The following is a 15,055-nucleotide window of genomic DNA, read 5'->3' on the forward strand; positions in this document are numbered from 1 at the left end:
TGTATTGATCAAATCAAAATAATTAGCCATTGTATCTCCTTTTCATTTCTTTATTTGAAGTTTTCAAGCTCTTCTCTTTTAGTTCATCATAAAATATTTAATAAGTCATTGCAGTACATTGAGCTCCATAGAGACAGCGCCAGGGCAAGTGAGAGCCGGGCACTGGGTGACTCTGTACCTCACTGAGGAAAAAACTAAACATGGGCAAAGTAGATCCTAAGAAGCCGGGAGGCAAAATGTTATCACTACATTCTTTGTGCATACTTGCCGGGAGGAGCACAAGAAGAAGCACCCACATGCTTCAGTCAACTTGTCAGAGTTTTCTAAGAAGTGCTGAGAGAGGTGGAAGACCATGTCTACTAAAGAGAAAGGAAAATTTGAAGATTTGGTGAAAGTGGACAAGTCCTGGTATGAAAGAGAAATGAAAACCGATATCCTTCTAGAAGGGAAACAAAAAAGAAGCTCAAGGAGCAATACAGCAAGAGGCCGTCGTTGACCTTCTTCTTGTTCTATTCTGAATATCACCCCCAAATCAAGGGAGAACATTCTGGTCTATCGACTGGTGATGTTGCAAAGAGACTGGGAGAGATGTGCAGCAACACTGCTGCAGATGACAAGCAGCCTTATGAAAAGCAAGCTGCTGAGCTGAAGGAAAAATATGAAAAAGATGTTGTTGCCTACGGAGCTGAAGGAAAACCTGTTGTGGCAAGTAAAGGGAGTTGTCAAGGCTAAAAAAAAGAAAGAAAAGAAAAGGAAGAGGAGGAAGATGAAGATGAAGAAGACGGCACGATGAATAAGTTGGATCTAGGACAGTTTTTTCTTGTCTATAAAACATTTAACCCCTCTGTATACAACTCACACTTTTTTTTTTTAGTTCTAGATGGACAGCATGCCTTTATTTTATTTGTTTATTTTTATGCGGTGCTGAGGATTGAACCTAGTGCATCACATGTGCTAGGCAAGTGCTCTGCTTTAGCCTCGGATGTAAAACAAAGAAAAAAAAATTGAAATGTAAGGCTGTGTAAGATTTGTTTTTTAAACCATACAGTTTCTTCTTTTCTTTCTTTTCTGTTCTTTTCTTTTTTCTTTCTTTCTTTCTTTTTTTTTTTTGTATAGTCAACCCACTACCAAATGTGTCTTTAGATAGCCCTGTCCTGGTGATATTTTCAATAGCCACTTACTTTGCCTGGTGCAGTATGGGGTTGTAAATTGACATGGAAATTTAAAGCAGGTTCTTGTTGGTGCACAGCACAGATTAGTTATAAATGGGGATGGTAGTTTTTTCATCTTCCGTTGTCTCAGATGCAACTTATAACAAATAATTGTTCTGTTAACTGAATACCACTGTGTAATTGAAACACCAAAGTTGCAGCTGTTTTGTTGACATTCTGAATGCTTCTAGGTAAATATGATTTTTTTATTAGTTAAAAGGTATTTAATAGGTTATTGTGAGCTGTAGTCATCTCACTGTGTTTTAGAACACTAGAACTCATTCTTTTTTGCCTAACTGTATTTTGGTACCCATTATCCAACTTTACTCTATCCCATGCCCTCTACACTTCCTAGACTCTAATAGTCACTATTTCTCTTTCTTCTACTTTGAGACTATTTCAGCTTTCACATATGAGAAAGGATGATTGCCTTTAAAAAATGTATTTGCCTTTCTTTTTCTTATTTTACTTAACATAATATTTCTAGTTCTATCTATTTTGCTGCAAATGATAGAATTGAATTCTTCTTTATGGCTGAATTATATTCCACTGTGAACAATTTTTTTTAACCAATCATCTGTCTGTAGGCAACTAGATTGATTCTATATCTTAGCAAATGTGAATTGTGTTGCAATAAACATAGGAGTGTAGGGATGTCTTTGACACACTAATGTCACTTCCTTTGGATGTCTACTCAGAAGTGGGATAGATAAATCATATAGTAATTCTATTTTCAGCTTTTTGAGGAATCTTTATATTGTTATTTTTAATGGAAGCAGTTTGATTTATTTTTATTCTTTCTTCTTGTTCTCCATCTTCTCCTTCTTCTTCTCTTTCTGTCCTTTTTTTTCAGGTGGGACAAAGAGAACCTTTTGTCTACAGGTGATTTTGCTAGACAATTTAGGTGCTCTACCTTGTGAACTATCAAGATTTTCCAATGTGACTGGTGAGAATATAAGTCATCCCTTCACCTGTATGAATGCAGGGGTTGGTTTGGTGATTGGCTCTTTCCTGGACCTTGCTGATCCCCTCATTTGTGCTCATCAAAGTCCTTGGAGCTCTCTGTTGCAGACCTCACCTTTGTACTCTTGAAAATACTGGAGTGGACTTTCTGGACTCCCAGGTTGGTCTCTTCCTCTCAGGGATACCTTTGGGGGCATCTACCTGAATTCCTCCTGCCTGGCCTGCCATATTGAAACTCTCTGCAATGAATAGCTGGGATAATTCTAGGGTTCTATAATAATTGATCAAATCCTTCTTTCTTTCTCTTTCTCTCTTTCACTGTCCTGTACTTCCTGAGAGTCCTTGTTTCTGGTATTTTTTTTTCCCCCAGATTTTTACTTCTTTCGAAGGGAGGCCAAATCTGGTCCCTGTTAATCTATCTTGGCTAGAAGAAGCAACAAAGTAATTTAAAATCTCACATTTTCTGTTCTTCGAAAGCTGCTTTCTGGCTTCCTTGCCACTGGAATTTCTTCTTATGGCTCCTACCTCAGTGTAGCCAGTTTTGTTCTTCTCTCTTTTTTATTAAAATCCCTTCCCTTAGTTCTGGCACGGTTTCTCCTTTTCTCAAAATCCTTGATTTTTAACTGGTCCTCAGAATTGCAGCCATACTCCCACCAATAAGTAGAGTCTAAGCAAAGTTGTTTTCCTAAGAATTAATTTTGGCAAAATGTTAAAAAATTCCACTTTGTAAATTCCTAACCAACATCTTCTCTGCCTCTCTCCTTTTTTCCTCCTCCCCTTTTCCCTTTCTTCCTTAGGTTTATGTCAGATTTTTTTATTCCTTGATTTTTTAAAGTGAGAAAGGAGGAAGTAGAGATGCATTTAAACAGATGGAGAAGCCCAAGAATGAAGTAACAGTGATAAATTGCTTCTGCATGTTCCTATTTAAATCCAACCTCTGAATACAGCAAATCCCATCCCCATCTTGTGCACAAAGGACTTTGTCCCTACAATTATCTCATCTCTGTTCTCCATGAGAGGAGAGACAGAGTAGGCATTCTCTCAACTTAAAAAAGACCCTCCCTTTCCCATGTGGTTTCAAGTTACTGACCCTTTTTATTGTTTCTCTTTACATAAAAGAGTCCTCAGAACTCACTCCCCCACTTCTTCCATTGTCTCACAAAAACAAAGCAAAACCAGCACATTCACATTAAAAAAGGAAAGAAAGAAAAAGAAACCACAAATGATTGAAGGCAGCTCTTTTTTTTCTGCCATATTCCTCTTTGTTATGAGTCCTGTCCCCCCAAACTCATGTCAAAATCCTAAATCCCAGTACCTCAGAATTATAACTGAGTTTGGCGACCACTGTAATCTTCAAAAATGTAATTAGATTAAAGGAGGATCTTTAAAGAAGTAATTGATTTAGGATGAGCTCTAGTCTGACTGGTGTTCTTATAAAAAGAGGAGATTAGGACACAGACCATGAACAGAGGAAACATTATAGGAGGGGACTAGCTACAAACAAACAAGAAAAGCCCTGAGAAGAAATTCATCCTGCGGACACTTTGATCACCCACAGAATTATGAAAAAATAAATTTCTGCTGTTGAAGCCAACCGATCTGTGACACTATGTTATGGCAGCTCTAGCAAACCCATACATTCTCTCTCCTACTGTTACAACTATGTTGCCTTCTCTGAACACACTGAAATATTCCTGCTCAGATACTTACCCGTTTGTAGAATTGTTAAAAAAATCTCATTCTATGTCAACTCAACAAAGTCGCAAAAGTTAGCATGGTTCATCTTAAATTTGAGACAAATTTGTTCACACCATATTCAATAAGAATATGTAATTAATGGCACAAACATCACTCTTTGAGAATTCATAAACACTTTTTCTTTTTTATGGTTGCTAATTTTAAAACTTCATATAACCTTTTAAAACAATAAATATTATTTAGGAGAGTTGAAGTTACCTTGCTCAGAGATGACAGGCAAGGAGACATAATCTTATTGTGTGTTAATATGTATGGGGCACTTGACACAGGTTCCCACACTTAGTGCTTATAAAAGCAAGAGAAAATAAAATATGAACATCTATATTTTATAGATAAAGAAATTGATGCTAATTGGATTAACTGCATTACGCAGGGTCACAAAGCTAGAAGAGAAAAACTTAATTTTTCTACAATGAAACAATAAACAAGTATTATTTTTATTTGGGATCTCATGTTAGAAAAATAATTGTAAAGGTGTCACAAGTGGCACTATTAATACTTAGAGGTAGATTGTCTTTAAATGCAAGCGTATATTCTATCACACCAATCAACAAACACAAACAATTAATGCAAAAAGTGTTGAGTGTGCTTGAGCATCCCAACTAGCATTCTATGCACACTAATTAAACACTACAAACAAATCATATAATCCTAGGGTAATTAAACACTACCAGAAAATCACACAATCCTGGGGCAACTAGGAGCCCCAAAGTATCTCCGATGCCAAGTAACTTGTTTTAGCCAAAGAGAAGATGCTGTAGATGTCCAGTGGTACTCTCCAGCCCACCGTTGGAGGTCAGGGAATGGTGGAGTTGATCTGGGGATGGACATCAAGGCGGCCAGTCTCACTCTTGTCCTCAGAATGAAGCTCTTTGATGTGGCAGGACAAGTGGTTTAAATATATTCCAAGTTGGTGGTGTTCCTTAGTGATTGGTTACACCCATTGAGAGTCAGTGTCCACTGGTTATGTCCAGTGAGATGATGTAATTGCAACAGGGCATGTTCTTTGCACATGTCCATGGAACTGTGCTCCTTATCAATTGCAACCAGACATGACTAAGCATGCCTATGGCTGCTGTTTCTTACGCCTAGCAAACTTCAAGAGTCCCTGCATGTCTATGATATCGGTTCCTTATAACAGGGAATAAAGTTTTAGTTAGAAGGGAGAAATATATATATTTTTTGAAATTTATTGCATAATATGGTGACTGATGTGTTATATATTTCAAATTTGCTGATAAAAAACATGCTTAATAAACTATCCCTTGTGCCAGGCATGGTGGTGCATGCCTGTAATTCCAGCGGCTCAGGAGGCTGAGGCAGGAGGATCTCAAGTTCAAGCCAGCCTCAGCAAAAGCAAGGCATTAAGCAACTCACTGAGACCCTGTCTCTAAATAAAATACAGTATAGAACTGGGGATGTCGCTCAGTGGTCCAGTACCCCTGAGTTTAATCCCAGATACCCTTACCCCCCCAAAAAAAAGATCCTTTGCTTATGAATTCTTATGCTGCTTTGTTATTTTCAGAAATACTGGTGAATATCAAATCCATGTATAAGAATTATAGTAAACCAGCTGTTTATTTTTATTCACTACTGCTAAGTTACTATTCAACGTTTTTGCAAAGATTTGAAGGGAATGATAATTTTTCAAGATTCTCTTGTAAAACATACTGAACAAAGAACAGAAACCTTAGTTAATGACATAATCGAAAGGGAGTTTTAAAATGTAAAATAACATTTTAGGATTGATATGAGAAGGCCATTAGAACAAATGGAGAGTCTCATAACTCCCTTACTAAATAATTTCTTTGAACTAAACGCTTTTGGAGAAATGTTCTGCAATGTCCTTCTGAGATAATCCAATTTTTTCATACTTGACTTCAGAGAGCTGAAGTTTGCTGCTAATAGTCATGGTGTCTTACTGCTTTCAAGCATCTGATTTTCCTCTCTTCCCTGAAACCTTCTCTCATGGCTCTTCCCTAGTATTTGTCCATTTTCCCAGAGCTCACAGCAAGTTCACAGTCCTCTGAAGTCATCTTTCATCATTAAGCAGTTCCTGCAAGGATTTCTTTTTTATATTTTTTATAAATGAGTGAATAAAAAAGGAAAAGAAAAACAATTCTTAAAAAACACATTTCCTTTTCTGTACATATCTAAAGTACATTAAATATTGTTCAATTTTGTCATAAATCACTTGTTTTACACGGCAATATGTAATGTTATTCATATAATCCATGAGCGTGTACTTATTTTTTGCATCTTCTATCTTTCTTTAGGTGAATACCCCTAGTTTTTTTGTCTGTCTCCAGGGTTCTGTATTCATTTTCACCTTTCATTAGTAGGTAATTTCAAAATGCAATTAGAAGGAAATCCATTGAGAATAAAAGTTGATAAGTGACTTATTTCTGTTTAATTCTTACTAGAATTAAATTAAGAGCATGGGATGATGCTTTTAAGCAATATATTTAAGACAGAGGATAAAGAGAGAATTTCTGGATAAGTTACTGGCTATTTTGGCATTAATTAATTATAGCCTATGAATAGATCATCAAAAAAAATTATGTCCCTGCACTTATGTTTTACATGGTTTTAGGAATAAAAATTAATCCAATTGAAAGACAAGTTTTTGATCCCTGGGTTTTTATGAATAAAAATACATATTATGTGTCAGGCTCTCTCAGTTAAAGAAGTGCCAGATTATTTTAATGTCTGTTTAAATGTCAGCGTTGAGTAGAGTCCATGAAACATGGCTCTTTTGACGAACTTCCCTGTACACCAAAGAATTCAGGATAGATTGATTACAAAATGCAGGAAGATTCCTCAAAGTACTAAAAAAAATTACGAATTAGAATCACTTAGAGGCCACTTCAAAATGCCTGTGGGATATCCCAGGGTATAAAGGTCTGGCAGCCTCTAATCACCAACATTTCCATTTCATAAGGACAAATTATCCTGGTGAGAAATGAAGTAGAAAATGTAAAAGGCATGGAGATCTTTATGAGCATGTAAAAGAGCATCCCAGGGAAGCTGCTGATGGCCTTATCAATAATAAAAGGGAGACTTAAAAACCAGACAGGTTCTGACTCTTAAAGCTGATCAGATCTTATGGGAAGAAGGTAGACAGTCCATTAACCAAAATGTTATCCTCCATAATTTTATGTTGAAAAGTTTACCATATTTATGACATGATATTGTGAAAGAATGGAGGAGTCCAAGAGAAGTCCTAGTCATTTGGCAGTAGCAGGTAGGATAACTGCTCTAGCAGGGACAACAGAGTTAGAGACTGGGTCACCAGGTACCACCGCCAATTCCAATATAAATTCAACACGATTCACCCTTATGGAGCAAGTACCAGAAATTGGCAAGAGTAGTTAAGAGTACCAGATTTGCTTATAGTCAAACCTTAACTCTGCTAATTTATAGCTATGTGATCTTGAACAAATTAATCATGTCATCTCCTTCAGTTTTTTTATATCTGTAAAGTGAAGTCACAAGATCATCTACTTTTGTATTTTGTTGTGAGCCGTACCAGAGTGCACAGACACAAAGTACTTAAAATAGTTTGGAAGAAAGTAATTAATTATTAATTTTTTATCCTTGACTATTAATTGAAATATACAGATCCAAAATATGATTCTTACTGCAATTTCTTTTTTTTTTTTGAGCACATTTCTGAGTTGACTGGAAACAATTAGTCAACACACGTTTCACAAAGATTTCTCATACATTTCAACCTCAGTATGAGAAGAGGGAGGGTGGAACGGACATTGACATCATCCAGGAAGCTTAATTTTCCCTGGAGATATTGACAGGATCTCTTGTTGGTTGTATTACCAAAGCTATGGAGTAGCACACTGAATCAGGAGACAAAAGACTTCAGTTCTAGTTCTAACTCTGCCAGTGACTACCTACTTAGCTTGAAATAAATTATGGTACTTAATTTTACTAAGTGATCATTGTGGCCATAACAATCTATATAGCCTCTCATTCTATGACATCGATCCAATATTTTCAAAAATATGATTTTTCAATGCTGACACTGAACAAGTCTTTGAAATTCTTTAAATAACAATTTTATAATAAATATATCTTAATTCTATTTAATCAAACTGTGACAACTCAGCTATTAAATCTTTACCCTTAAAATCTCTCCATCATCATTTACTTTCAAGCAGAGGTGATAATTTTGCACTAATTCATTCATTTAATGCTTTAGTTTCATAACTCCCCCCACCTTCTCTCTCTTTTGTGCTCATTTAACACTGAATGTACTCTAAGGGTCCAGAACTACAGTGTCATATATATTATTTTATTAAATATCTTCAGTTTTCACAACAATGCCTGATCCTTACAAGGGTATAAGAAGTAAACAAGTCACAGAAGTTAACATGAAAACAAGAAAGAGGAAGCCATCATATGCATTTTAAATAAATAAACTTGAATTGTGAATATGAAGGGAACTTTGAATTTCTGTAAGAAAAAAAAAAGGTAACATTTTTACAGAAACGAAAGCAGGGAATAAGCAGTTACAAATTCTAATCACATTGCTATCCCTATGATTTTAAAGCTATAAAGCAAGAGCTCATTACATGTTACTTGCAAGAGCTGATTAAAAATTGACACAGGCCATAGGCATTGGATGGCTGGCACTCACACTACTCTTAATTTCACTTCTCTCTGAAGAATGTACAAGGAGGAAACCTCATTGAAGGAAATCTAGGCCGAGCAAACATATGGCAGTGGGATTTCTTTTAGATGAGGTAATTTTGAACTGAGATTTCTCAGAGAAGAGTTTTTTTTTTTTTTTCCTTCCCTGAAGACTTTTATAATAGTATCCTTAAAAATCTGGTCATGACAAACTGGAGAAAATGATCCTCTAAAACCTGAGAATATGCTCAATTCTATTCTCTGAAATTAATTCTGGGAAGATATCCATATCATTTTGAAATAGCAAACAGATTTGTCTGGTGGAATTTTGCCAGCATAGAAGTAATGTAGACATGTTATGCTTTATTGTGGAAACATGAAACATCCCTCTCTGCTAATGATTCATGAACAGGAAGATGAGGCACCCTTTTACCTCCCATTCTTAAGATGAAATATCACACTGTTTATATCACTGCCTACGTGTTCACAGCAGTTAAAACGTCTTGTCACTGTATATTGTTAGGTACAGTTGTTAGAATCCTATTTTGAACAAAATAAAACAAAAATGCCATTACATTGCCTAGCACTAAGTAATTTAGCTACTACATCAAATTAGCCCCAATCTCCCATTAATAGTGCCTTGGTGATATTGAACAGGTTAAATCTTATTAAACAAACAAGACTTGGTTGCAATGACCTAATTCTCTGTCCATTTAATAGCCAGACATTGTTATTACAATGGATAACATTAGTAATTACCATGATCATATAATGGGAGATAGTCTTCTTGTTAAAAAAAAAAAAGATAGCCTTACTGTTCAATTTCTATTATACAGTAAAGCACTTTGCTTCTATGATCTCATTTAATCTTTAATATAGTCCCGTAATGTATACATCATACTATCTTACACATAAGGAAAATGAAGCATAAAGAAGTTAAGCAATGTACCCCAAATCACACAGCTAACAATTAGCAAGGTTATGCTTTAAACTCAGGTCAACTGTAAATAGGTTAAAGATATAAAGGCTTGTTGAAGAAAATGGCACATAAATGTAGTATGCAATATTTTTTTCTTTGATCCCATAAGAGAAAGGAAGAAACAATCAGGAGCTAAAAAAATAAAATGAAAATTACCTCCTTTTCATGTTTTGGTGATGAAAAACATTTGCCTAGGGATTAAAATAAGATTGTGTCCTCAAATCATTTTGTAAAGAACACAATGGTTGCATTGTTTCCTGGGTGATAAAGTGTCCAGGTCTTGCAAAAAATGATAAATTTAAAGCAAAAACTTACAAATGAAATTCTGTGGGGGGTTTCTCCCTCCTCTCCCCCCATTCTAAGCTGGGGAGAATACAGAGAATAAATCAAGCAATATGGAAAGTCAAAAAAAAAAAAGAAAACTATGTTTTGAAAACTAGTCATGATTAGATGGGCAGAATGCATCTCTGATATATGGGGAGAGCCCAGTGACCAAAGAGGTACACCAGGGTTGAAGACTTGGGGAAAACAAATGTGTGTGGGTACCCTGGAGAGATACATTGAAAACAATACAGAGAAAAATCCTATATCACTCAAAAAATAAAAATGTTTACATGCAAGAAAAAAAAAATTAATATCAAGCTGTCAAGTCTATCCTTGGAAAAATATCTCTAGAATTTTGAGGATCAGATATTTTCACCTGAGGAAGATGACCAAACTACCATTCATGTATGAAAGCAATTGAAAGAAATTCTCAGGAATATTAAAAATAAGATAGAATAACACTCCTTTTGTCCCCTGGAAACAAAGAAAAAGAAAAGACTTCAAAATCATGCCAGTTGAGAAATAAATCAAAATAAAGGACTCAAGATGAGGAAGGAATAAAAGAAAAGGAAATGGACAAAGAAACCAGTGAAACTTTATGTCTAAAAGTGATGAGTACTATTACAAAATCATTCAGATGTCCAATAGTTCAAAAAGTAAAGATACAAAATACGAAGCAATAACAAAATATCGAGTTAAATTCTTGGATTATTCCAACAACAACAACAACAACAAAGAGAAAGTACAAGGAGACAATTGAACGTAGAATAAAGATTTTTTTTCATAAAAATGGGAGGATAAGTAGTTATTACTTCTTCATTGATAAAGTTAGAGAACTACATGTCCATTTTTAAATAAAAGATACACAAGTAATTATTAGTAGAGTTAAAAATAAGATATAGAACATCTGGATTGTTAGAGAAAAAGCAAGATCTACAGAATCATGTTTAATATATGATGATAAAAACAAAAGTTAAAGAATATGCCAAGGAAATTAACAAAATGACAAATAAGCAAAATTTATATTTTATAACAAATGGAACTGAATTCAACCTATTAAAAAAGACTCAGTTTACAAATCTATGATGATCTATTTATGAGACATAAATAGATAAAATTTTAAAGCAAAGACAGTTAAATTAACTATTGTAAGTATTTTTCAGGATTTCAAAGCACAAAGAATCCAAAAGCAGCAGTATTAGATAACAGATGATATAAAAAGATTCAAGGGAAAAAATTAGCAATACAAAATATTAAGAGAGAAGGATATATTAAATATGGAGATTTTTCATCTGTCTTTTTCAGATCAAATAGACAAAAAAGATATGAATAATTTGAATAACCCTACAAATAAATTAATGTTAAATTATTTTCCCCTAAGGTCCTTCTTAACTACCAGTCACCAATTATTTTGCAATATTTTCCCACAACACATGCTCTAAAGCTTCTTTTCTGGACTTCTAGACAACTTTTAACTTTATAATTCAGAATTTTATCTGGGCTTCGGTGCTTGTCCAGGACTTCTACATGGATCACATAAAGCTATTTTTAAATATGTGTAAGGTTAGAAGGTTTACTAGTAATAATTATTATTAGATAGGATAGAGAAAATATATAAAAAATGTATTTTCAAGTTACAAAAGTGCATGGTTGTCATTTGTAGTGGAGCAAGATATAATGAAAAGCATGTGGTATTGGACATAAAGTAATTCATGTCTATAAAACTTCTGGTTTGTGTTCTGGATGATGAGTGGATTATATAAACAGTATTTATTATAGCAAAAGAAATATCATCATATTCCTTTTTAAAAAAATCTAATATTTCATCTATTTTCAGCTCCCATTCCAATTGGGGATGGAATTAAAAGATATATGGTCTACCAGTCCTCTCCCAATCTCTTTGCTTGTTGAATATTGTTATACTGTAAAATTATCGATACATGCCAGACCATAAGTATATATGAATTAGGTTAAATTATTCAATTAAGAAAACTAGAACAGGGATAGACTTGCTAGTGCTAGGTGAATGGGATGAAGAGTGGTTAAACAGGAGGCAAAGCACCAGATCTGTTCAGAAGAGTCAAAAGTGTAGCACTGACCCTGGGTCCTAAGAGAGGAGACGTTATATTCTAGTATCAGAACTAAATCTTGGTGGTTGGGATGTGGCTCTGATGGTAGAGCGCTTGCCTCCCACGTGTGAGGCACTGGGTTCGATCCTCAGCACCACTTTAAAAGTAAATAAACAAAATAAAAACACTGAGTCCATGTACAACTAAAAATATATTTTTTAAAAAACTAAATCTTGTATATTCTTTACAGTTGATTTGTGTATAACCATGGAATAAATTATATATAATTCTTAATTAGAATGTAGGCCAACCCAGAATTAAAATATTTGTTTTTAAGTGGGGAGATGAACAGAGAGAACCCTCCCTAACTTGATAAAGCAACAAGAGTGAAGATAATCTCTGTTAAGAAATAGACTTAATGAAACTTTTTGCTAAGGTTGTCATTTTTTCTGCCTCAATTTAAAAGCAAAGATGAAGAAGGGAGTTCCAAGACTTATTTTCTATTTAAGAACTGGTCAGATTACAATGTTTGTGGAGGAACCACATTCTCTTCTTGAATGGAATACCTGGTTGCTTGTGGAGTCTTGCATTAAAGTAAGTGTAGTCATTATTTTCAGGCTATGAAACCTCAATTCATCCATCTTGTCTGACATTGAGTGGTCACATTAAGAACATTCTAGAAATATGTATTATCTAAGGCTTTCAATAGAAACAGAAAAAGAAGTCACAATGAACTTTCAAAGTCTGAGTTTAATATTTCTCACACTGTAAAGAGAAAACCGATTTTAGAGTAATTTTAGGAACTGCTAAAGTAAGTGGTTTATTTGCTATGAACTAGCATAGAAAAAGTATGTCTTATGTAGTTTACAGTCATCCCCTTGCAAAATGTCAAGTTTATAGCATTTAAGTGATGTAATTTTCTTCACTTGCAAAAGGTTTAATTATTCCCATAAAAGAAATGCATGGAAGTTGAAAGAAAAAAAAATGTTCTACAGTCTGAAAAATTCTATTTTCTTGCTAGACCAGATAAATTTATATGATACCACAGATACCAAATACTATGCATATGGAATACATACTGTGTGACAATAAAGAAATGACAGAAAAAGTGTGACTATACTAGACATAAGGTTCAATTTAGTTTCATATCAAATATTTGGCTCTATATGAGAGTATGTGAAGTAGGAATTATCAATACTGAGTGCTTAGCGTTTCATCACTGTGACAAGAGTCTGAAAGGAGGAAAGTTTTATTTGGGCTCATGGCTTCAGAGGTTTCAGTTAATGATTGACTGGCTCCATTGCTTTGGGCCTGAAGTGAGTCAGGGCATCATGGCAGGAGGGCAGAGTGAAGGAAAGATGTCAGCTCACGGCAGACAGGAAACAGCATGAGAAAAAGATCAGAAACACCCTTCTAGGCCACACCCTCAGTGATCTCCTTCCTCCAACTAGGCCCTGCTTCCTAAAGTTTCCACTATGTCCCACTAATATCACCAGATGATTAATCCATCAGTGGATTAATCCATTGATGAAGTCAGAACCTGCATGATCCAGTCACTTCTCAAGAGCCCCAACTCTGAACATTGCTGGCCTCAAGGACTGTGCCTTCAACACGTGAGCCTTCTGGGGACGATCTGTTAGCAATAAGCAGTGAAATTCAACCATTAACATGGCAGGGTCATGGGTTTTCCTTAAATTACTTTTAAGGCTAATGAATAATCAAGTAACATATAGAACAACAACAGGTGTCCTAACCCTGAGGAATAGATCGTGTAGACTAAGGGAGCCAATTAAGAAATGCATCAAAAAGGAAAGATCACTGGCTCCTGACAGGGTCTAAAGATCATTCATTGTACAGTCAGGATTTATGGCCATAGTTTCTCAATGTATTTCAGGAGGGAAATTTCATCCATAGTGTAGCTGCACTAAGATGAAGTCTGTTTGATCATTGCCCCCCCTCCCCCATTAACATGGAATTGACTTGTAGATAGAGCTCCCCTGAATGGGGTGGTTGACCTTATCTAGGGTCAAAAACTTCCCCTCTCAATGTGAAGTAGAGTTAAACATTTGATTGGTGAAGACTGCAGAAGGTGGAACGCAGTTCTCAGGGCAAACATAAAACAGAAATAAATTTAGAAGTAGGATTGTTTTATTTGTTCCTTTCTTCTCGGAGATGACCCACTCTCTTGAGAAGGTTATTTGTTCGAGCCTTACTTTTACTTTGCTTTAACTCATAATCATATTCTCCTGCTTGACTTTAAATTTTCTTCAGAAAACAAGAACTGAACAGGGCGTGGTGGTGCATGCCTGTAATCCCAGCAGCTAGGGAGGCTGAAGCAGGAAGATCATGAGTTCAAAGCCAGCCTCAGCAAAAGCAAAGCACTAAGCAACTCAGTGAGACCCTGTCTCTAAATAAAATACAAAATAGGGCTGGGGATGTGGCTCAGTGGCCAAGTGCCCCTGAATTCAATCCTCAGTTAAAAAAAAAATCCCAGAAAGAAAACTAGAAGGTTTTAGAGCTTTAGAGCTTCAGCTCCTCACTCTCCTGTGACAAATCCAGATCCAAACCATAACAAATACAATGTTTTATTTTAAAATATTTCTCTCTGCAAATATGATTTTTACTTTATAGAATCAGCTGAAAGGAAAACAAAATAGGTGGATTTGTAATTGATAAGATGCAGATTAAATGATGTACTTATCTTGGCATGAACATTTCACTACTTACATACAATGAAAGGCAATTGTCTGTATTTCTACTCATTATATTGACATTCTCTAACCACTCTTTTTCATTCTACCATAAAATGAAAGAGAGCTTTGCCCATACAGGTTTCTTGTGACCTTTTCAAAACAATTAGTTATTTCTTGCATTCATTCCTTTGTTAGATTTAAACAACCTCAAACATAACCAACCAACACATGCTTCCCTTATACTTTAAAATGGCATTTACATTGGCAAAACATTCTATTACTGTCTTCTACATTTAATATGGCCCTCAATGAGTAATGATGTGACCATTTTCTAATATGTACATTTAACAGCATCAATGATATCCCAGATGAGAAATTTGTGGTAAAATAACATGAAATTGACTTGGGAAG

At 35.1% G+C, this 15,055-nt stretch overlaps 1 pseudogene; it reads left to right on the forward strand.

The window, feature by feature from the left end:
- The first annotated feature begins 200 nt into the window (after positions 1–200).
- On the forward strand, positions 201–2,131 carry LOC113183425 (high mobility group protein B1 pseudogene; annotated as a pseudogene).
- The last annotated feature ends 12,924 nt before the right edge of the window (positions 2,132–15,055 follow it).

Source organism: Urocitellus parryii, chromosome 10 (genome assembly GCF_045843805.1).
Source record: "Urocitellus parryii isolate mUroPar1 chromosome 10, mUroPar1.hap1, whole genome shotgun sequence".
Classification (NCBI taxonomy): Eukaryota; Metazoa; Chordata; class Mammalia; order Rodentia; family Sciuridae; genus Urocitellus; species Urocitellus parryii.